The sequence below is a fragment of the Macaca mulatta genome, chromosome 8 (assembly GCF_049350105.2).
Source record: "Macaca mulatta isolate MMU2019108-1 chromosome 8, T2T-MMU8v2.0, whole genome shotgun sequence".
NCBI classification, from domain to species: Eukaryota; Metazoa; Chordata; class Mammalia; order Primates; family Cercopithecidae; genus Macaca; species Macaca mulatta.
The window spans coordinates 127,087,702-127,112,336 of NC_133413.1; the positions used below are offsets into that span (position 1 = coordinate 127,087,702).

The 24,635-nt window shown below is 36.3% G+C and overlaps 1 protein-coding gene across 1 annotated transcript in view; it reads right to left on the reverse strand.

The window, feature by feature from the left end:
* Nucleotides 1-24,635, reverse strand: part of EIF3H (eukaryotic translation initiation factor 3 subunit H) — a 107,866-nt gene that overhangs the window by 52,400 nt on the left and 30,831 nt on the right. The gene's annotated exons all lie outside the window — the stretch shown is intronic.

The window sequence follows — 24,635 nt, forward strand, 5'->3', positions numbered from 1 at the left end:
AAATTACTTTCTAAATAGTGTGCTAAATTTAGGAAATAATATATTCCTTAATTTCAAACAAATTTGACACAGTAATTTTTTGGGGGGTTGGGGGGGTCACATCATTCAGTTAATATTGTTCTATACGTACAGGATTAAATGTAGCTACTTTAGCTTTGTATGCAATTCACAATCTCCATTTAATCCATTCAACAAATATTTTATTGGGCATGTATTATATTCCACTATTCTAACAATAAATATTGGGGATAAATCTCAGTCCCTGAGCTCAGTGAGCATCCAGTCTAGCAGAAGTGAATAATAATTGATGATATAGTGTGATAGTCCCCATAATATTAATTGCTAGGGTGCTTTTCATATATCTCCGGAAATTCTTTGTTGTTCCTCCCACCAAGCAACAGAATTTAACTCCCCTTATGGGCTGGACTTAGTGACTCAATTCTAAGGAAAAGAGTAGGGGAAGGAATAAAAAGTAACTTTTCAGTGAAGAAACCTGGCAGTCACCACCTAAACCAAGTAACCAAGGTTAACATCATCATCATTAAGACATGTTGAGATGATGCAATGAAAGGGCCAGTTCACTTGTATACTTTCCCAAATCATGGTGATTATTCTTCCACATAATCATGAGAAAACATCAGACAAACCCAAATTGATAGATAATGTATAAACAGCTGACAAGCACTCTTCAAAAGTGTCATGGCCAGGAAAAACTAGAAAAAGAAACAGACTGGAACAGACTAAAGAGATACATGAAATTGAACGTGGCATCCTGGACTACATCCTGTATCAACAGAAAAAGAACATGAGTAAAAACTGGAGAAATGTGAATAAATTCTGCATTTTAGTTAATGGTACTGTACCAATTCTAATTTCTTACTTTTGACAAATACACCATGGTTACATGTTAATGGTCTTTCCAAGTTCTGTAAATCTAAAAATTTTCTTAAATAAAAGATTTAAATATATACAGTCTGATAAGAATCATCATGAGATAAGCATATGATCTACGAGACATGCAGCCAGGGTCAGTCAGCATCAAGGGTTATGTGTGTGAAATCTGAGAATAATGTCTCAACTTACTCTTGAAATATGGGAAGGAGTTGATCAGCTGGAATGAGGAAGGGGGTAGAAAAAAACAGAATAATCCACTATCCAGGAACAAGGCGGTTTTTGGTTTGTGTAATTAAGAAATGATTCAGTATGGCTGGCAAAATGGGAGAAGAAATCGAGAATGGGAGAAGTAGCATCAAGAAATAAGGTCAGAGAGAAAAGCCGGAATTACCTGTCTTCAAGATCCAGCCTCAAATCCCACATATATCATATCAATCTAGTGCTGAAGTGACTTCCTCTCCTGACATCATTTTCTATACCAGTCATTTGGCCATAACCAGGTATCGCCTTGTGTTAAGTTTGTCCTATTATTTTACTTTTCCCAATTTAAATCTTACTCCACAGAGTGAGAGAGTAGGAACCAAGCTTCACACACCCCCTGAAATTCACTTTACTGGTTTCTACCTTATATCATGCCTTAGACACTGTCTAGCATAGTAGGGACTCAATGGATGAGCAATATATAATATAAACTGGTCATGAGAATTAATCTGAAGAATATGGTATCAATGAGAAGCTGATTTTAATCATCATAAGCTGATTCACTGGGGAGGGGGAGGGTGCACAGGGAACAACGGTACAGATATTTCCAAAATCGAGTACGAATAACAAAGGACAACGTACTAAAAACCTTAGAAATCATTTTAGGGCAGTGGTCCCCAATCTTTATGGCACCAGTGATCAGTTTCCTGGAGGACGATGTTTCCATGGAAGGTGGGGGGGTTGCGGGGGTGACGGCAGCGGCGGTGATTTTGGAATGAAACTGTTCCACCTCAGATCATCAGGCATTAGATTCTCATAAGGAAGGTGCAACCTAGATCACTCACATGCGCAACTCACAACAAGGTTAGCGTGTGGCCAGCAAGCCATCCAGGTGCCAAGGCAAGAGACTGACGGCACAGGCTGTTTGAGTATAATAAAGAAAACACTTAAAATCAGAATAGTTATATTAGACATATAGATATGATTATATATAAATATTACTAATCATTAGTTTATAGTATTACTCTTTATTCCAGTATTATAATAATCTCTGTTCTACAATTATAATCTAAGAAAAACCAGGGCATGCAGAGATAGGAGCTGAAGGGACACGGTGAGAAGTTACGAGAAGACAAAAGCGTGAGCCATGTCATGCTCAGACAGGGCCACTAGAGGGCTCCCTGGTCTAGCAGTAACACCAGTGCCTGGGAACGCGCCCCTTACTTAGCAGACCTTGGTCTAGCGGTAGCACCAGGGCCTGGGAAGCACCCACTACTTAGCAGACCGGAAAAGGGAGTCTCCCTTTCCCCGGGGGAGTCAGAAAAGATTCTGCTCCACCACCTCTTGTGGAAGGCCTGACATCAGTCGGGCCCACCCACCAGAGGCCTGACATCTCCCTTTGATGCTGTACTTCAGCGGTCACGCTCCTGGGCCACGTTCATGTTCCACCCTGTACACCTGGGCTCCGAGGCCTAGTTCTAGATAGCAGTAGCAGAATTAGTGAAAATACTAAAGTCTTTGAAATACATAGAAGAAATAATGACGTAAGCTGTCCTCTCTCTCTCTCTCTCTCCGCCTCGGCTACCAAACAGGGAAGGGACCCCTGTCCAGCGGACATGTGGCTCGCGTGACCTTACCTATCATTGGAGATGGCTTACACTCCTTACCCTGCCCCCTTGTCTTGTACACAATAAATAACAGCGCAGCCAGGCATTCGGGGCCACTACCACTTCTCCACATCTAGGTGGTAGTGGTCCCCCCAGGCCCAGCTGTCTTTCCTTCTATCTCTCTGTCTTGTGTCTTTATTTCTACAATCTCTCGTCTCCGCACACGAAGAGAAAAATCCACAGGCCCAGGAGGGCTGGACCCTTATTAGTGCTCCTATGAGAATCTAATCCAACAGCTTTTCTGACAGGAGGCAGCATTCCTGGTTCCTAACAGACCAGTACTGGTCCATGGCCTGGGCATTGGGGACTCCTGCCTTACAGGACTTAAGGACTAAGAAGATAAAAACTGTTCCACATAACATCATTTCTGCCTATCATTCTGATACTCTGCTCCATTCTACCTCCTGACAATTAACAATCAACAAAAAGGTGTCCTATAAAGTGGTTAAGAACCCAGGCTTTGAATCCTGATTCCATACACTATAGCAAAGGTTCTTGGACAAAGTACTTAGCTTCTCTAGCCTTCAGTAAAATGGGAACAGTAACAGTACTCAACTCTTAAAAGAACCATTGGATTCAATGCACGCAAGTCTTCAACACAATCAATGTTTGACACATGACAAGTGCTCAACGAATGTTAGCAATTACAACTGTGACTGTAATGTTATCATCACCACTATAATAATGGTGAGGACGATGATACCATTCAAGAGTACTGCCTTGCCATTGCTCACTTCTAAGTCTTTTACTTTTTAATCACCTTCTCTAGTTTAAAAGATAGAGGGGAAAAATTCCTTGTTGCTGTGTTCTTCCTAAAAGCTAGTAAAAATATCTATTTTACTAAAAGTAAAATCTTCATGTACAGTTGGTGTTTTATTCCACATACAGAAGAGTAAGGTTAATCGACAAACAGGAAGATATCCTTGGCGTCAATAATCAAATAAACGTTGAAGAACAACTGCATAAAAGGGAAAACAAAGGAACAGCCCTAAAATTTTACTGTTTCCTTTCCTACTAACATTTTTAACTTCAACAGTTTAAAAGAGGTCAAGCTAATACATGTCAAATACCTAAAACACAAACTACTTATGGCTATTTTAAAGCAACTTATTTCAACCATTTTTTTTCTTCAACTATTTAAATAATTTCGTAGATTGTATGCAATGTGTAGCTCTCACGTTGATAACGTACTCTATGATGGTGGCCAAAGGTACATTATACCAAATGTAAAAGTCTAGAGAGTTCCTCTGTACAAAAGGTACTTTGCAGTAGAAACCAACTATGCCAATAACACTTTGTAGCACTGCCCACAGGAAACACTAACCGCTGTATCCAACATTCCTGATGCTGAAGTGCTTATTATCTACAAAGAATGTTCTTCAACATCTAATTCATACTTGGTAAGAGATGGATCCTAATCCACCCATATGAATTTAGATAATCAACAGTATGACCAAGATACTACCTATATACATATTTTCATATGATATTTATGAAAAGTTATAGATTAAGACACAGAATATATTTATAGCAAGAATCAGTATAAGGAGAAAAGTTGTTCAAGCTGTTTTATCCAAGAGATGAATTGCTAATTTTTTTTTTTTTTTTTTTTTTTTTGAGACAGAGTCTTGCTCTGTCGCCCAGGCTGGAGCGCAGTGGCTGGATCTCAGCTCACTGCAAGCTCCGCCTCCCGGGTTTACGCCATTCTCCTGCCTCAGCCTCCCAAGTAGCTGGGACTACAGACGCCCGCCACCTCACCCGGCTAGTTTTTTGTATTTTTTAGTAGAGACGGGGTTTCACCGGGTTAGCCAGGATGGTCTCAATCTCCTGACCTCGTGATCCACCTGTCTCGGCCTCCCAAAGTGCTGGGATTACAGGCTTGAGCCACCGCGCCTGGCCGAATTTCTAATTTCTTAACCAAAAGATTCATGTCCTAATGCTTCCTTAGGTTATAAAGATCCACAAGATAGTAAGGTAACTCAGAAAGACATTAGACACTACCTTCACCAAGTGACCAAGGTTAGCATCACCAGTGATGTCATGTGGGTATCATGTTACACCACACACCCCTCCACCCGGCAAGAATGCAATGAAAGGGGCACTTCAGCACTGAGAGTCCTCCTCAAAAATCTGCAACTTCAGTTTAATCATGAAAACACATCCAGCATATCCAAACTGAGGAACATTTTACAAAATACTTCACCAGCACTCTTTAAAACTGCCTAAATCGTGGGAAACAAGAAAAGACTGAGACAGTCACAGACCAGAGGGGCCTAAGGGGACATGACAACCAGCACAATGTGGTATTCTAGACTGGATCCTGGAAAAGAAAAGGACATTACTGGAAAAACTGGTGAAATCCAGATAAAGTTAGCAGTAAGATGTCAATGTTCGTTTCTTAAACTAATGTATCTCAGTAATATAAGATGGGAATACTAAGGGAAAACTGGTTGAATGATATAGGGGAACTCTCTGTACTATCTTTGCAACGTTTCAGTAAAATCTAAAATTATTCCAAAACAAAGTTTATTAAAAAAAAAAAAAAAAAAGACTCCAGACACACTTGTTTACAAAGGTTATCTAGTAGCCATGGATAAACTTTCTTGGAGTAAACACTACCACCAATAAATCCAATCACCAAGCTGAGTTCCCATAAATATTTCAAATGTCAAGTGAAAAGTCCTAGATTAAGTCACAGAATTATGAAGACACTGATGACAGTTGATGACAGTCATCAATTCAACTAGATTACTACAGATAGCTTAAAGCTTTTAGTAGTCTCTTACAGTTTACAGAATAAAACCTAAACTCCTATAAGCTCTGAAGAACACAGCCACTTGGTTTTCATTCAGCAGGATTTACTCAGACAGATTAACCTTCTGAAAGTTCCTGAACAATGTCAAGCTCATTCCCACCTCAGGGCCTTTAGCACTTGGTTTTCCTCATCTGTCTCTTCACACAGCCAGTTTCTTCTTATCTTTCAGTTGAGCATATCCCCATTCCAGGGACTACCTAAACACTCCATATAACCACTCTGTTTTTCATGTTTCAATAAATTACATGAGATATTTAACTACTTATTAATTAATTTATTTAGAGACTGGGTCTCACTCTATCACCCAGGCTGGAGTGCAGAGGCACGATCTCGGCTCGCTGCAACCTCCACTTTCCGGTTTCAAGCGATTCTTGTGTCTCAGCCTCACGAGTAGCTGAGACTACAGGTGAATGCCACCACACCTGGCTAATTTTTGTATTTTTAAGAGACGGAGTTTCACCAGGGGTTTTGTCATGTTGGTCAGACTAGTCTTGAACTCCTGGCCTCATGTTATCTGCCCGCCTCAGGCTCCCAAAATGCTGGGAATACAGGCAAGAGCCACCACACCCAGCCAATACTTTATTATAAAACAAGTTCTGTGTCAGATGATTTTGCACAACTATAGGCTAATGTAAGTGTTCTGAATACACTTAAAGTGGGATAGGCTAAGCTACGACGTTTGGTAGGTTAGGTGTAATAAATGCTGGGTTTATCAGGATGTGACCCCATCATAAGTTGAGGAGCACCTGTATATTATTGGGTTAACTAATGTCTCTCTCCTCTACGTTTTCATCATGTTATTCTGGAGACAAGGCAGAATTATCCATGGAATCCCATCCTATAAAGGGAATATTTTGTTGAAAAAGTATCTTATTTCTCTTTTAGTAATCTTAGTTCTGTCTTTTGGAGCTTGATAGTAAAAATTAATCCTCTCTCCAGAAAACAGGCCTAAAAAATATCAGTCCGCATACGTATTACACTGACTCACTACTCCACATAATGAATGTACTTTTTAAATGATCCAAAAAGATACCAATAATTTCTGAATTGAAAAACCTTAAATATTTCATATTTTAGTGAAGCTGATATTGTTACAAGTACAGGAATTCCCCTGCTGGTTATCAGCAGCTTACATTTACTAAATTCATCTGCTCTGTAATACATACTATCATCACAGAACAGGTGCTTTTCACAAAGTATTCAAGATGGAAGGGAAGGTAAACAGGAATTTAATTCTCTATGTGTGAAGTATTAAAGTTATTTGATAATATTCAGTCAAATATCTCTTATGTGAGATATTAAAGTTATTTAATAATATTATTCAGTCAAGCCCCCAAAACATGAGTGTACTCGTCTACTCAATCTTTTGTCATTTCTTCCACTTCTCTCTAGTGTTCATCCTTTCATTCTCATTGCTACTGTTCATATTTCAGTAAAGCCCTCATTATGTTTTTCCCACCTTCAGTCACAAAATATTGGTTTTATATCAACACACCTCTGCCAGAAAACCCAGAATGATTCACAACTACTTCAAATCTAAGCTTCATTTTCGAGAGTTCAAAGTTTTCCATAATCTGATCCTATTACTTCAGACCATTTCCCAAACTAAGTCTCTGATCTAACTAATCTCATTTTTCTATGCTTATAATACATGCTTGTTTCTAATTCCATACCTTTGTCTCATATAAGTTCATGTTTCCTGATTCAATCAGTCACGAATTTCTAAAACTTTGAGTACAGTCCTACTCTCAAAAAAATAATATTACAAACTCTTGGTAAGCAGTATTTGCATTATTCAAATCTTTTCCTTTTTAAAATACTCTTCTCCTTTGTTTTATCAGGAGAAGCAAAAAGGCTGTTGATGCTCACTTCCAAAAAGACTACTACATTCTTAGGTGTCTTTAAGTTACACTGGAATTTGGAAACTTCAAGCCAAATCACAACAGTATAACAGAGTACTCAAAAATCAAAACAGCAAAAAGTAATGGGCACATGAATAAAAATACAAAGCAACTTATTTGTAAATTTTCAAGATGTCACCTCATTATTATTATTATTATTATGCTAAGGACAACAGTATCTTAAAATTATAAACGTTCATAGTCTTCCATTTACTAGTCAAAATGACTATTTTTCCAAGACAAAACAGTCACTTAAATACATCACAAAGATACCAATAAATACCTGTAAAAGACTATTTCTATAGTAAATAAAATTAGTAAAAGTGTTGATATTGATGACTATAAATTTCATTCAATTATATTAGGCTAATTAAAATGTAAAGATTTCAAGTTTAAAGTCCAAGTGAGATAATTTACCAAGCAAATTAAATTCTGTGATTAGTATAATTCATTCACTATGGGTAAAGTAGTTAAAAATCTTTCCTAATTCTCAAAGATGTTCATCAAAACCACTTAATACCAGTTGAAGGGAAACCGAGAGCAGTACTTTATTCTTAAAACATGAAATATACATTTTAAATGCACATATTTATATCAAACGGTAACTAATTGAATTATACCAAACATCCTTATGGTACTCACTACCATATGATAATCATGATCCAAGCAAAAAACTAAAGAAAAGCAAGGTCGGATGAACTTAATATTCAACTGCTGTACTTTCAAGCTTTCCATTTTTTTATGTTGAACAGGTTTTCTAGTTCTAAGGTTTGCCTAGATGTTGAACTTGTACCTCCTTAGAATTTTGGTTAAGCCAGAGGCTTTCTTTAAAAAAAAAAAAAAAATTTGCAATAAAAGAAATTATGGTCTAAACCGCAAAGATGACAAGAAACCTTAGCAATTTAAATAGACAAGCCTTGAAATAATACTGTGATCAAAGTATCAAGCAGCCTAATAAAACCCAGCTGGCTCAGGCTTATCATATATGGTACTCATTACCACAATTTCACTATTTAATCTACTTCCTGGTGTCAACAAAAACTTTGTTATTAATTCCTCCCAGTTATGGATCTGCTTAAATTATTGCACTTTCTGATAAGACAACTCTCTGTCCAAAAAATTTTTTAAAAAGGAGCAGGTCTTATTTTAAATGTTTTAGAAATGGAACCCCGGGGCCGGGCGCGGTGGCTCACGCCTGTAATCCCAGCACTTTGGGAGGCCGAGGCGGGCGGATCACAAGGTCAGGAGATCGAGACCACGGTGAAACCCCGTCTCTACTAAAAATACAAAAAATTAGCCGGGCGCGGTGGTGGGCGCCTGTAGTCCCAGCTACTCAGGAGGCTGAGGCAGGAGAATGGCGTAAACCCAGGAGGCGGAGCTTGCAATGAGCCGAGATCGCGCCACTGCACTCCAGCCTGGGCGACAGAGCGAGACTCCGTCTCAAAAAACAAAAAAAAAAAAAAAAAAAAAAAAAGAAATGGAACCCCGGTTAGTAAAACCACAGAAACCACGGTGGCTTTGTATTATTAGCCATCTACATAAGGGTATGTCGATTTCTATGGAGGTAATAGATGACTCATGGTTAACACAATTTTGTAAGGGATCACATGTTTTATCAAAAAGGTAACCATATGCACGTATGCAAAAAGAACTATTCTACAAATTGTTAAAATTCAAGTAAGAGATGTATCCACTGACAAAGGTATACAGGTTAGATTCTGCTAGCCCGTCCTCTTATCCATACAGAACTTCTCCATCACTCATGTAGATCCTTGTTGGTTACAACTTGTAAGATTTTGAAGCTATAGATCTTACTGCCTTTAAGTAATTAAATGTTTCTTAGGAACTTGTTTTTACACATAATTTGTTTCCAAAAAGACTCCATTTAGGCAAAGTAAAAATGCTAGGATTATTAAATCTACCTCAACACTTGTACCAAACACTGAAGCAGCAAAAAACTAAATCAAAAAATACAAAGAGATACATAAGAAAAGGGCAGTGTGATCATGATTACTGTCACTGGATTTACTGGTCTGTCTCAGCCACAGGTACCAGGACATTGAAAAGATGAATTGTGAGAGTTGTTCACGGTGCACACCTCCATTTTTTACAAAGAGCTAGTTGGACTGGTTACAAAGGAGTCACTAACTGCTCAGTGTTTCATGAGTGGCACCCAGCGTTCACACAGATTCCTTACAGCTAACTGATCCATTTCCTTTCCATGCTCTCTTCTCTTTCATTCTGCTTGCCCAGATGGCAGCCACAGCAGATTGGAAGCATTGCACAACATACTACTTAACCATACTGTGTACTCAGTAAAGAAGGAAATTCACATGACAGGTTTTATCAGTATTGTCTGTTTAAGTCATCTGCAAAGCAATGTATTCTAGAAGGTCTTCCTGTGTCATCAGTCAGGCACTGATTTCCTAAGTCAAATTAAACCATCTATTCAAACTATTATTTGTAATTGCATTGTGATATTTAATAAGAACATATTTTTCTTCCCCTACCCCACCCAGCTTGGTCTGTACTTTCGGTTAGTTTCTCCATTCCATGTAGCAAAATAGTAGAGGCTGTGCTGACTTTCAGCAGTGAAATGGGTTTAGTGTCTGTATATATTTAACCACCGCTAATCTTCTGTTGACCTTCATTTTTACTTAATATAATACCCAGTGTACGCCCACAAACTTAACTTTCTAAAAATCTGGCGTTAAATTTAATACTCGTTTGATTTCATTTGTGTTGATAATAAATGATAATGTCAAGAAGCAGCCTTTTAAGTAAATACAATATGTCTACAAGTCACAACTGCAGGCAACTGCATCACTCGCTGTGCTTCTGAAAACATACTGGAATTACTGCCACCTCCCTAAATTGTGATGGATTATATATTAGATGGGCATACTGGGGTTTCTGGTTCTGCATTTGCCATTAATTTTAAACTTGGGCATCTCTGGGACTCAGTTTCCCATCTGCTAAAATAATTGCAAAAGTTCCTCCTGTGATTCTCTTTGTAAATATGAAAAGTAAAGCTGTAGAGACTCAAGATTCCAATTAGCAGTAAAGCCAGAACTTTGTCAGTAGCCAGAAGTCAGTCTAGATTTCCTGTTATGCCTATCTGAAAGCTTCCCATATATAAGAAATATATAATATTTGCTATATATACATTTTAGAAATATATTCTATTTTAGAAATTTTCTCAACTAAGAACTGTAACGGTATACGTGTATACACATTGCTTCCATAATTGGATACTAGCATCTTTTCAGGTTGCCCAGAAGATGAGGAGACAATTTAAGACAGAAATGTAAATCTGGATTATGAAAAAAACATCAGAGTCTCACTGTTGGTCACATCAAATATCTCCGAAAGGGGCAGGGAGGCAAACCATACACAGCTTAACACTGCATATAAAGTCTATACCACCCCATTTTCCATTTTATCAACAGAGAAAATAGCTCATACCCATCAAGGTATTTTATTATCCTTTATACAACCCCTCATCCTCTTCTAGTACTGAATCTTTTTAATGTTTTATCTTTTTTCATGGGGTTGGTGAGGCTGGTAGTTGGAGGAAGAAGAGAAATTAAAATATTAAGAAGAAACAATCCACATTACCAACAATCCTGGTAATACTTTTTTAAAAACTGAGTACATTTAAAGTATTGGGAGTTGCTACCAAATGACAATGAATCAAAAATGAAAATAAAATACTTCTAATATGACAAAGAAATAAAGATGATCAACTTATAAATTTTCAAGAACAAAAGTATCGTATGAAACACATACATTCAGAATCACTTTGAATTACAAACTTGGAGACTCATAGTTTTGTAAATACGTGTTTATAACCCCAAGACATCCTCCAGCTAAACAAAAATATGTTCCAGACATGTTCACCTGCATATTAACATAATATTCACCTTTCAATAATCTGATTCACTAACATAATGCACTAAAACAAGTCTCCTCATGCTTCTCATGTTCAAGTCAAATACACTGCTTAAAACCGCTAAGTTCTATAAATAACAAACATTTCAAAAAATATCTGTAGCAGAAATGTAAGTTAGCAAAGGCCAAAGTGCCCAGCACACAGTTTCCACTCAAATATTGGTGTGATGAATAAACAACAAAAGAAGAAACAAAGAAAAGCAAAAAGGAGACACTGAAGTGAGAGCAGATGAGCCTGGAATCTACAGTGACTTGAGAGCAACTGGAATTCGTAGGACTGTTGCTGTTGCTGCTGCTGCTGCCGCCGCTGCTGCTGCTGCTGTCACTGCTGTCTGCTGAGGATAACAGCATGCCACAAGTCTAGGGAGCCCCATCAAGGGCTCTGCTGCCAAACTCCTTCTACCACAGTTGCTTGTTTGTGAGGTTAGTAGCCTACCGCCAAAGTATGTCTCCACAAGCCCATTCAATTCTATAAACCAGAAAAAAGATGAATACATTTCTGCAAAGACCACTGGAAGAACCGTATGGCCCTGTCATCCGTCACATAGGAAAGAAGGGCTGTTTGTATATCAAACGATGATGTCTGTAGGTTAGATGTTAGAGGGCAAAAAAAAAAAAAAACGGTAAATACGTATATGGGGTAAGGAAAGAGGGAGATGTCGGGTTTCATTATAAACCTATATCATAACATTATTACTTAAAGTCAAAATAAATACTGCCTTTGTTTTCAACTATATCAGAAAGCATCTAAAACGTACTGAGTAAAAATTACTGGTAGAAAAAAGCATTAAATAATACTCATGGTGGAGAAACGTTAATGGTATGAAAACACAATTCTGAAACTGCTAATAGGTAAGCCATGAAGAATAATCTCAAACAGATAAAAGAACAATCTCAAAACAGATAAAAGCTCCACAAACTGAAAATTTCACCTGGAGAGAGATGAATATAAAGCAAACAGAACACTTTACTGGCATAACTAAGATAGCACTCTATTAGGATAAAGGGCAATTTGGAAAACTCAGTATTAGCACCAAAACATCAAATGTAATTATAATTAATTATTGACTTGTAAAACATACATTAGGTAATATATTTAATTGGGGGAATGAAACTGAGTACCATTTCTCCTGGGCAAGATAGGAAGCAACTCTGAACTTGAAAAAAACAGAAATAGCAAGGATCTTTGGTTACATACTGTAATTGTGACTTTTTGACATTTTAATTAGTACTAAAGCAGTTCATTTTAATGGTTATTACCTTAAAGTTTAGTAATAAATTCAAATATCTCTACCTAAAGTTGTTGTGGGTCAAAAGTAAGACAGTTTTTATTTAATTAAAATTTAAACCACTGGGAACAATAATTTAAGGATTACATTTTTAGACTTGGGAAACTTAGGAATTTTAAATACTATTTAAGTACTGTATCCACCTGTAATTTTCAAATCTTACAGTATTACTTTAAGTCTGCACAAAATTTGAACAGGTTTTACTTGGCTTCTTTCCAAACCATAGCACTTACGCTTTGGGGACTAAGGGAGAATAGAGTGTAAAGCGCTTTAATTTCTTTAAGCAGAAAAATCTTTTACCTTGACTACATTTTCAAAAGTTTATCCTTCCACGCACAAGAGTTTCTCAACTTATTTTTAAAAAAGAAAAGAAAAAGAACTAAATTGTAAAACACGAAGTAAATGCAAAAATATTTTTCAAGCTTTCAAAATGAAGCTAGACTTTGTTCCTACTATTGTATTTAAAATCTTGAGACACTCAAACTGAAAGAACCAAAAAGCCATGAAAATACGGGAACTGATGCTTCCGATTCGGATTTTGCTTCTCGTATATTCTAATCACCTTAATAAACCAAAAGCCAAACACATAAAGTAAATTTAGGTTTTTACATTAAAGTTTCACCTCACAAATCAGGCTTTTCTGAGTGATTCAAATAAATGTAAGTGAGCAGAAATCTAAAGTTCATTGCCCTGATTATTTAGCAGTAAATCACTAAATGTGAACAGTTTAACATTTTCAAAATACTATGTGAGCAACAAAAAGATGAGTACCAAGAGGAATTATATAATTCAGTGTACAGATTCTCTCTAGTTACCTGCTTACATAATGCTTCTAAAATCAAGTATCTATTAAGTATTTTACTAAATATTTTAAATAGAACTGCAATATGGGCCCCAAGGTTCTATAAACATGACACTAACATCATTATTAGGAGAACTTTCATGTATAAAAACAAACGTCAAAAACAACTTCTCTAACTGAACACTAAAGCAACAGCAATATCTGAAAAGTATTTTCAAGGAATCTGAACAATAAAGATGTCAAATTAAAAATATATACATATCAGTTTGTTCTTGATTTCTAGAGGTGTGTGTGCCACTTATGAGGACCCAGATAAACAAATAATCAGAACACATTCAAAGGACACAACTTTCTTGTTTAACAGTTACTTAAAATTGCAACTGACATCTATCTATAGAATCAAACTTCACCTCTCCTGTGATGTCATCCCCCAAAAGGAATTAGTGGCTGATAGCTGGGTGTTCCCATCATTTTTTCCTCTTGTAGTCTAGACTTACATCAATTCTGTTTTACAATTTTTTTATGTACGCACTTGTCTCTCCCACTTAAAATCTTTTGAGGCAGTAACCAGATTTGGTGTCTTTGTATCTTTTTTACTTCCCACTCAAGTAATTTGCTGGCTAAATGCTGAAGTGAATTAGGGTGGACTAATTTTTTTTCTGGATATTTGAAACATTTTATCATACCTCCACACCTGACCACAATGATATGAGGTCACTAGGTAAACATGCTATTTCTCCAGTAAATTTCAAAACATACCCCGAAATTGTCTACATATCATTTCTAACATTTCTACCAAAAATATATCATTTTAAAAAAAATGTAACAAAAGAAACAGAAGTTTTCAAAAAAGGAATGTGTCAAACAGACCACAATGATCACTGACTATTCATACAGATGGGGGTAAGACAAAATAATAAGTAAACACATGTCTATTCACAAAATGTCCCCATCTGTCTAAAAAATATCAAATGCTTTCTCTGTCCAAATTCAATTCTTCCCTGAGCTTAAAAGCAATACAAAGGCAAAGTAGTAACTACAGACTAGGTTTCCAGCAGTTTTACCCTGGGTGTGGGCTGCAGGAAAACTAAGAAGAGAAGGAAGGTGAAATTTGAGGAAGCAAGTAACTAAGCAGAGATTTTCTCCAATGTAAAATATGACTAACTCGCACAGAGAGCACTGCAAATAACATCACCATACAAATTTATTCTCTCCAAACTCAGTCACACAAAAATAACCCTATGCTGGGAAAAATTACTCTAAATACATCAATATTTTAATTACATTTTTGTCAATTCATATTTTAGCCTCTGAAAGGACTGATTCTACAACTCTGCTTTTCTTTTGAAAACATAAACAAAATATGTAAACAGTTGACGCCAGTATTTCTTACTGCAACACCAAACTTGATTAATACAAGAGCAAATAATTTAAGTAACAATTTTCTCCTACTGAAAATGAACAAAAACAGATAAAAGCTATGTGTTGTATTTATCACTACAATGCGTATTATCACTTTAATAATTATACATGGTGCACACATGAATAGTGTCTGAGTAAAAAGACATTATTTTATTCCCCTAACTGAATTTTAGGAATACAGTGCACTCTTCGTGCTTCGTTTTGAAATCAACCTATTTTGAAGGCTAAGGATCATCCTTTGTGTGTAATAAGCAAAATTGGCCACTCCAAATATGAAAATTATGGATTTGGCTCTGATGCAAAATAAAGTAAGCTTCTTACAGCACCTGAAATATTAAATCAATTTAGTCTGCTGAAAAGCAAGGCAGTGAGTTATTGAATCTGTGTTTAATTCAGTGCACTTTATAACATATTTAAGGAATTCAGTTGTATAAAACAGTATCTGAATCTTATCAGATGAAAATATTTTTCCCTTTTAGCAAGCCTTGGGTTGCATGTTTGAGAAAACAAATTAGTCTTCAGTTCTGCTAAGCTTGATAATAGTGCCCCCTAATGGGAATTTTAGTATGAGTTTTTCTACTCTTTTTTTGTTTTGTTTTGAAAAAGCATATATTCTCTAATATGATCAAATTATCTCACTTTCAACTAGAAGGTAAATTCTGTAATACAAAAGTTTATGAAGACTGAATCCACTCAAAGGAGTTACCACATGTACAAAAAAACAAATTGTGAATTAAGAGAAACAAATAGAAAACTTATAACAAAAGTTTTCTAGGTTTTGAATCATCCAGTAACATAATCTAACACAGCACAATACAAAACATTACTCTCATAAGGAAATTATCATTCTCATTGTTTCTAGGACTCAAGTGAGCAATTAATACGTGCTAAATAAAAGATACCAGAGTCAAAAAAAATTGGTTCAGAAGTTATTCTATGTTGCACAGCTCCAAAGTATAAAGCTAAGATTTCCACCCAGGTTTTCTGGCCTCATACCATTATCTTCCCACAATGCCTAGTCACAGGTCAGCAACCACGAATTACAACTTCATATGTGTTTTCTTTTTCATGAAAAAGGCACTAAAACTAAAGCAAAAACTACCTATTCTGATACTTTCTAGGTGTGCCAGTGAAACAAACATCCTATAGTATCAGTATGTTTGTTTCAGTGCTCAAAATACATTCTGAGCTCAGCCAAGATTAAAAGTAACATCAAGAACAAATATCGCACAAAAAATTATCAATTTATGATGAAAGAGAGGATTTATTGCCTTATTCTTTAACTTTACAGGAGAGGGAGAACAATGAGACATGAAGTTATATAAATTACAGGTGGTCAAAATTTCTTTAAGGATCAGACAGTAAATATGTCAGGCTTAGGACCCATATGGTCTCAGTCACAACTACTCAACTGTGCCACTGTATCGGGAACGAAGCCACAAAAAAATATGTGAATGGGCATCGCAGTGTCCCTACAAAACTTTATTTACAAATCAGATCATTGTTTGTCAATCTCTGACTTAAACCATTTATTAATATTTCACTTTTGGACAACAGATTAAAAATATCCTCTTTACATGAGACACCAAAACAAACAAACAAAACACCTGAAATATATACTCATTAAAATTTTGAAATATTTGGTATATTACCTCCCTGAGGCAGATGGCACAAAAAAAGACCTTTCTCTGAATAAATGCTAGTTTTAGAGAGCACAAAACAATAGAAAAGCAGTAAGAAATGCAATGGGTCTTTACCATGATTTTAAAAAATCAACATACAGGACTATTCCATATAACAGAAAATTATAGTTTTTATCTAAGTTTAACAAAAATCTACTGGTGACTACATTTTAATGCCCATTTATATTAATGAGTATATGAGTTAGCACGGAAGTGAAAAACCTCTACCAGGAAAACTACAAAACACTGCTCAAAGAAATCATACATGACACAAACAAATGGAAACACATCCATGCTCATGGATGGGTAGAATCAATGTTGTGAAAATGACCATACTGCCAAAAGCAATCTACAAATTCAATGCAGTCCCCTCTCAAAATACCACCTCATTCTTCACAGAACTAGAAAAAACAATCCTAAAATTCATATGGAACCAAAAAAGAGCCTGCATAGCCAAAAGAAGACTAAGCAAAAAAACAAATCTGGAGGAATTATATTACCCAACTTTAAACTACTGTAAGGCCATAGTCACCAAACAGTATGGTAGTGGTATAAAAACATGTATATAGTCCAATGGAACAGAATAGAGAACCCAGAAATAATGCCAAATACTTACAGTTAACTGACTTTGACAAAGCAAACAAAAACATAAAGTGGGGAAATGACACCCAATTCAACAAATGGTGCTGAGATAATGGGCAATCCACATGTAGAAGAATGAAACTGGATCCTCATCTCTCACCTTATACAAAAATCAACTCAAGATGGATCAAAGACTTAAATCTAAAACCTGAAACCATAAAAATTCTAGAAGCTAACATTGGAGAACCCCTTCAGTACACTGGCTTAGGCAGACTTCATAACCAAGAACCCAAAAGTAAACGCAACAAAACAAAGATAAATAGATGGGACTTAATTAAACTAAAAAGCTTCTGCACAGCAAAAGAAATAATCAGCAGAGTAAACAGACAACCCACAGAGTAGGAAAAATCTTCACAATCTATATAAACGACAAAGGACTAATATCCAGAATCTACAACAAACTCAAACAAGTCAGCAAGAAAAAAACAACTGCATCAAAAAGTGAGCTAAGGACATGAAAGAAGATACACAAATGGTCAACAAACATACGAAAAAATGCTCAACATCACTAATGATCAGGGAAATGCAAATCAAAACCACAGTGCAATGCCACCTTACTCCTAGCTAGAATGTCCACAATCAAAAAAAAACCAAAAAACAAAATTATAGATGTTGGTGTGGATGGGGTGAAAAGAAAACACTTTTGGTGGGAATGTAAACTAGTACAACCACTATGGAAAACAGTGTGTGGCAATTCCTTAAAGAACTAAAAGTAGATCTACCATCTGATCCAGCAATTCCACTCCTGGGTATCTACCAAGAAGAAAAGAAGTCACTATGCGAAAAAGATAGTTGTACACGTATGTTTATAGCAGCACAATTTGCAATTGCAAAAATATGGAACCAGCACAAATGCTCATCAATCAATCAGTGGATAAAGAAAATGTGATGCATACATATATTATGGAATGCTATTCAGGCATAAAAAGTAACAAAATAATGGCATTTGCAGCAACCTTGATGGAATTAGAAACGATTATTCTAAGTGAAGTAACTCGGGAATGGAAAACCGAGTATCATATGTTCTCATTCATAAGTTGGAGTGAAGCTATGAGGATGCAAAGGCATAAGAAGGATACAACAGGCTTTGAGGAATTGGGGGAAAGGGTTGGGGGGTGGTAAGGGTTGAAAGACTGCACACTGCATACAGTGTACATTGCTCAGGTGATGGGTGCACCAAAATCTCAGAAAAAGAACTTATTCATGTAACCAAACACCACCCATTCCCCAAAAACCTACTGAAATAAAAATATATATATTAAAATTAGTAATAAAACCTGCTTCCCCCAAAAAAGAAAAAAAAATGTTAGGAGTTACATTGTATTGAAAATGCTAATTGTAATAAAAACACAAAAGAATAAATAAAAATTACTATGGTGGGAAAGAAAATGAAGACAGAAATAATTATGTCCAATATCTGTATATCTAGATACGTGAACAGTACATTCAAGGCCAGGAGGAAATAAGCCTTAGTTTAATAACTGACCATTGGATCATATCAGAATTCATTGTTTTTGTGAGGACAATGGATTGAGAAACAGCACTTGGCAAGTTTGTAATCTCTCAACTCAGAGTTGGGTGAAATATCAACTGCATAATTATGGGCCTTTTAATTCTGAATAAAAGAGTTCCTAACTTTGCATTTTTTCAGAATTATAGTTAGAATGGAAACTGTGGCTATCACCATCAAGCCTGTCATCTCACCAACTTCTTAGAGAAACTATGGCAAGGCTCTGGAAGACAGAAAAACTAAATTTTTATAGGGAATGAATAATCTAAGATGAAAAAGAAAAAGAGGAAAGGATAGAAGAAGGGAAACTTAAATGGAGAGAATGTAATATGGGAAAGTCTACCCTCAAAAATGTTTGAATGGAAAGCACAGTCACCCAGGAAAAAGGCCAGAGGACAGCACACAAATAAAAAGGAGGGAATGTTACCATCACCAAGTACACAGTCATTCTAAAGGGTTGAGGAGTAAATAGTTGTCAGAAAAATTTATGAATATTTTTTAAATTCTCATGAAAAATAAAATGGAGAGATCAATGCAAGTATTTTTTCAAAAAGAATATATGGGTTAGGTGAAAGAACCTAAAATTTAAATCTATCACATGAGGTTATGAAAAACTAAAGAATACTATTATCTTAGATTTTTCACATGTATAAGAAAAATGACAATTCCCATTAATTTCCAAAGGTAGACCAAGAAAAACTTATTTACTTGTTTTACACAAAAAGTGGATTTCACATACGGAATAATGACCTACACTCAACACCCTTTAACTTCTGGCATACACTTCACTAAGAGTCTAAGAGCAACATATTATAGTAGAAAAACCATGGTATTTGGAACTCAGCCAGCTACTGGTTATAATCCCTATATTACCAATTTCTAGTTAAGATTTCTGATAAGTTATTTATGTCACTAAACATCAGTATCCTAATTTCAGAAAATGGGACTGAAAAGACCTTCAACTGTGCAGATTAACAACTAATCATAGGCAATTTATATACAGTACACAGAATACAATGCCTATTTTTTATTATTTAATGATAAACATAAGTCTCTATCTCAGGGCTAAAATATTTTTCTACATTTACAACTGTTTGATTTAAATTTAAAATATATTTTAATTGAAATTTTAAAAACTTGAATTGTTGTAGTGTTCTTAAATTTAAATTTTTACACTGACAAATATTAAATGTTTTCATTTAAATGTTTAATGTACATGTTCATGCTCATTTTCTCTCTTGCCTGCCACCATCTAAGACATGCCTTTTGCCTTCTGCCATGATTGTGAGGCCTCCCCATCCACGTAGAACCATTTAAATCTCTTTATCTTTATAAATTGCCAGGTCTCGGGTATGTCTTTATCAGTGGCATGAAAACGGACTAATACAGTAAATTGGTACCAAGAGTTGGGTGCCACTGTAAATATCCAAAAATGTGGAAGCAACTTTGGAACCAGATAGTAGGCAAAGGCTGAAACAGTTGAAAGGGCTCAGAAGACAGAAAAACTGTAGGAAAGTGTGGAACTTCCCAGAGACTTGTTGAATGGTTTTGACCAAAATGCTAATAATGACATGGATAACGAAATCTAAGCTGAGGTGATCTCAGATGGAGATGAGGTACTTGCTGGGAACTGCAATAAAAATGATTCTTGCTATGTTTTAGCAAAGAGACTGCTAAATGATTTGTGGAACTCTGAACTTGAGAGAGATGATTTAGGGTATCTGGTGGAAAAAATTTCTAAGCAGCACAGCATTGAAGAGGTGACTTGGGTACTGTTAAAATCATTCAGTTTTAAAAGGGAAACACAGAATAAAGTTCAGAAAATTTGCAGCCTAACAATGCAATAGAAAAGAAAAGCCCACTTTCAGAGGAGAAATTCAAGCAGAAATTTGCGTAATGAGAAGCCAAATGCGAATCTCCAAGACAGTGGGGAAAATGTCTCCAGGGCATGTCGGAGACCTTCACAGCTGCAGCTCCCATAACAGGCCTAGAGGCCTAGAAGGAAAAAAAGGTTTTGTGGGCCCTCCTGCTGTGTGTAGCCTAGGGACTCGGTGGCCTGCACCTAGCCACTCTAGCCATTGCTAAAAGGAGCCAAGATACAGCTCGGGCTGTGGCTTCAGAGGGTGCAAGCCCCAAGTCTTGGCAGCTTCCATGTGGTGTTGAGCCTGCAGGTACCCATAAGTCAAGAATTGAGGTTTGGGAACCTCTGCCTAAATTTCAGAGGATGTATGGAAATGCCTGGATGTCCAGGCAGAAGTTTGCTGCAGGTGCAGGGCTCTCATGTAGAACCTCTGCTAGGGCAGCGCAAAAGGGAAATGTGGGGTTGAAGCCCCCACACAGAGTCCCCACTGCAGTACTGCCTAGTGGAACTGTGAGAAGAAGGCCACTGTCCTCCAGACCCCAGAATGGTAGATCCACCAACAGCTTGCACCATGCACCTGGAAAAGCCGCAGACACTCAACACCAGCCCATGAAAGCAGCCGGGAGGAAGGCTGTACCCTGCAAAGACACAGGGGCAGAGCTGCCCACTTCTCGCATTAGCTTGACCTGAATGTGAGACATGGAGTCAAAGGAGATCACTTCTGGAGCTTTAAGATTTGACTGCCCCACTGGATTTCAAGATTTGCCTGGGGCATTCTGCCCTTTCATTTTGGCTCATTTCTCCCATTTGAAATGGGTGTATTTATCCAATGCCTGTAGCCCCGTCATATCTAGGAAGAACTAACTTGCTTTTGATTTTACAGGATCACAGGTAGAAGGAACTTGCCTTGTTTCAGATGAGACTTTGGACTGTGGACTTTTGAGTTAATGCTGAACTGAGTTAAGACTCTGGGGGACAGTTGGGAAGGCATGACTGGTTTTGAAATGTGGGGACATGAGATTTGGGAAGAGCAGGGGTGGCATGATACAGTTTGGCTGTGTCGCCACCCAAATCTCATCTTGAATTGTGGCTCCCATAATTCCCACATGTTGTGGGAGGGGGCGTAGTGGGAGATAACTGAATCATAGGGGCGGTTGCCCCCATACTGTTCTCATGGTAATGAGTAAGTCTTGCAAAATCTGATGATTTCATAAGGGGAAACCCTCTTCGCTTGGTTCTCATTTTATTTCTTGCCTGCTGCCATGTAAGACGTGCCTTTCACGTTCCATCGTGATTGTGAGGCCCTCCCAGCCATGTGGAACTGTGAGTCCATTAAACCTCTTTTTCTTTGTAACTTACCCAGTGTGGGGTATGTCTTTATCAGCAGCATGAAAATGGACTAACACAAATAACATACACTTGTGTCCTTGCTACCCAACTTAAGTAATTTTACCAATAAAGCTGAAGTCCTCTGTGTCCCCTCTATACCTCCCCTTCCAGAGGTAACTATTATCCTGAATTTGGTGTTTATTATTCTCATACATGTTTATACTCTTACTACATGTGTATCTTTTATCAGTATGTAGTATTATATTTTTTAAAATTTCACACAAATAGCAGCATGTAGTACATATTCTGGAACTTGCTTTTTCTCTAACCCAAGAAGCAGAGAAAACTGGCAGGAAAACCAAAGAATTGAGGTTTTGTTTTTCTTATCAGTTAAAAGGCCCTAAATGATCATTTTTTTAAAAAAATCTATTCTCACAAAGTCTTCCTACGTAAATCCACACAGTTATTCTTCTGTTCTCTGTTTTCCAATTTGTAAAATTAGGATAATAATCTGTGCTTCTTACTCCATGTGAAACTTTTGAAATAAACATTCTTTTAAGAGTTTGAAAATAAAGAGCTTATAGAAATTTTAAAAATCAAGTGCATGTTCGTGAAATAACATACTGGTCAATTCAAGTATTTCAGGCTCATAAAAGAAGTTGGTTTCCAATGATCTAGCATTAGTAATATATTTTGTTTCATTTGCCTACCATAATTGCAATGAATATTATTTCTTCATATTCTAAACCAAGAATATTATTTAAAAAATTAATTACCTGAAAAAACTGTGTGACAGTGTTAACTGTTCTGGAATAGATTTTATTCTCAACTGTGTCACCAACCCAATAACCAAACAAAAAACTTAAACCTCTCAAACTCCTCACTTGTAAACCAAAGAAACTGCATTAACAATCTCTTCTTTTCCAGCCCTAGTGATTATTTAAATATAATTAAGTACCCCCAGATATGTACATGTATAGAGAAAGAGATATTCTAATACTGCCAGAATGAACTGCAGAGAAATCTCAACCTTAATTCTGTGGGAGGTAATTCAGATGAAATAGGGAGAGCACAGCCAGTTTTTTTTAAAGAAAAAAAAAAAAAAAAGATGCACACTGCATAAAGGCTTAAAAAATCCAAGTATGCTAGTATTCAGGTGCCTAGAACAAAAGTAGCCCTGGTTAGTTTCCAGAGGAATTCGTTAATGAAAAACTGTTTTGCAGACAAATTGCAAGGTATTTCACTTTAGCAAGCATATACTTTGTGTCTATCATATGCTCAAGGTATTATGAAGGTATGAAGTCAAATGAAGTAAGTAACATTCTATCAAAGTTAAAGTGATCAGTTAAAAGTCATATCGAAAATGACAAAAAGGAAATTAAGAAAAATCCAATTTACAATAGCATCATGAAGAATAAAATACTTAGGAATAAACTTAACCAAAGAGGTAAAACACTTTGGTTAACTACAAAACGCTGCTAAAAGATGATGCAAATAAATTGAGTACATCAAATGTAAAAACTCCTGCCCAGCAAACAATCAATATAGTAAAAAGGCAATCTACAAAACGGGAGAAAATACATATTGCAAACCACATATCTGATAAGAGGTTAATATCCAGAATATAAAGAACTCCTTCAACTCAACAGGAAAAAAAAAAGCTTCCAATTTTAAAATAGGCAAAGGACTTGAATAGACATTTTTTCAAAGATATACAAATCACCAACAAGCATATGAAAAGATCCTCAACATCAGTAATCATCAGAAGTGCAAATCAAAACCACAATGAGATGATCACCTCACATCTGTTAAAATGGCCATTATCAAACACACAGAAAACAACAAGTGTTGACAAGGATATTAAGAAATTGGAACCCTTGTGCAAGGTTGGAAATGTAAAATGGTGCAGCTGCTACTAAAAAACATACAGAAGTTCCTCAAAAAATTAAAAATAGAATTACTATGTAATACCACTTCTGGGTACATATCCAAAAGAAAATGGGAACAGGATCTTGAAGAGATATTTGCACAACCATGTTCACTGCAGCATTATTCACAATAGCCAATAGGTGGGAGTAACCTAAACTTCCATCGACAGATGGCTGGATAAGGAAAAGTGGTATATACAGATGATGAATTATTATTCAGCGTTAAGTAAAAAGAAGAAAATCCTGTCATTGCTACAACATGCATGAACTTTTAGGACATTATGCTAAATAAGCCACTCACAAAACAATAAATGCCACATGATTCCACTAACATGAAGTACCTATGGTCAGACTCTTGGAAACACAAAAGTAGAATAGGGGATGAAGGGATGAAAGAGGTGGAAAAAGGATTGTTCAATGGATACACAGTTTGAGTTTTGCAAGATGAAATAGTTCTAGAAACCTACTGCACAATATGCATATACTTAACACTACTGTAACGTATACTTAAAATTTTTATGTGCTTTTTACCACAATAAAAAGTTACACAGAAAATGAAACCTGAGAGTTCAAATAAGTGAGAAGTTATTTTCAACGTGATTTTTTAAAAAATCTTTTAGATGCTGACTTTAGCCTTTGATGTGAGCTTTTAACTACTCTCAGCCTTTGCTAATGAAACAATTACACCCATAGTACAAAAACAGAATATTTCTGAAATGCTTGAGGAGTATCTTCTTTCTG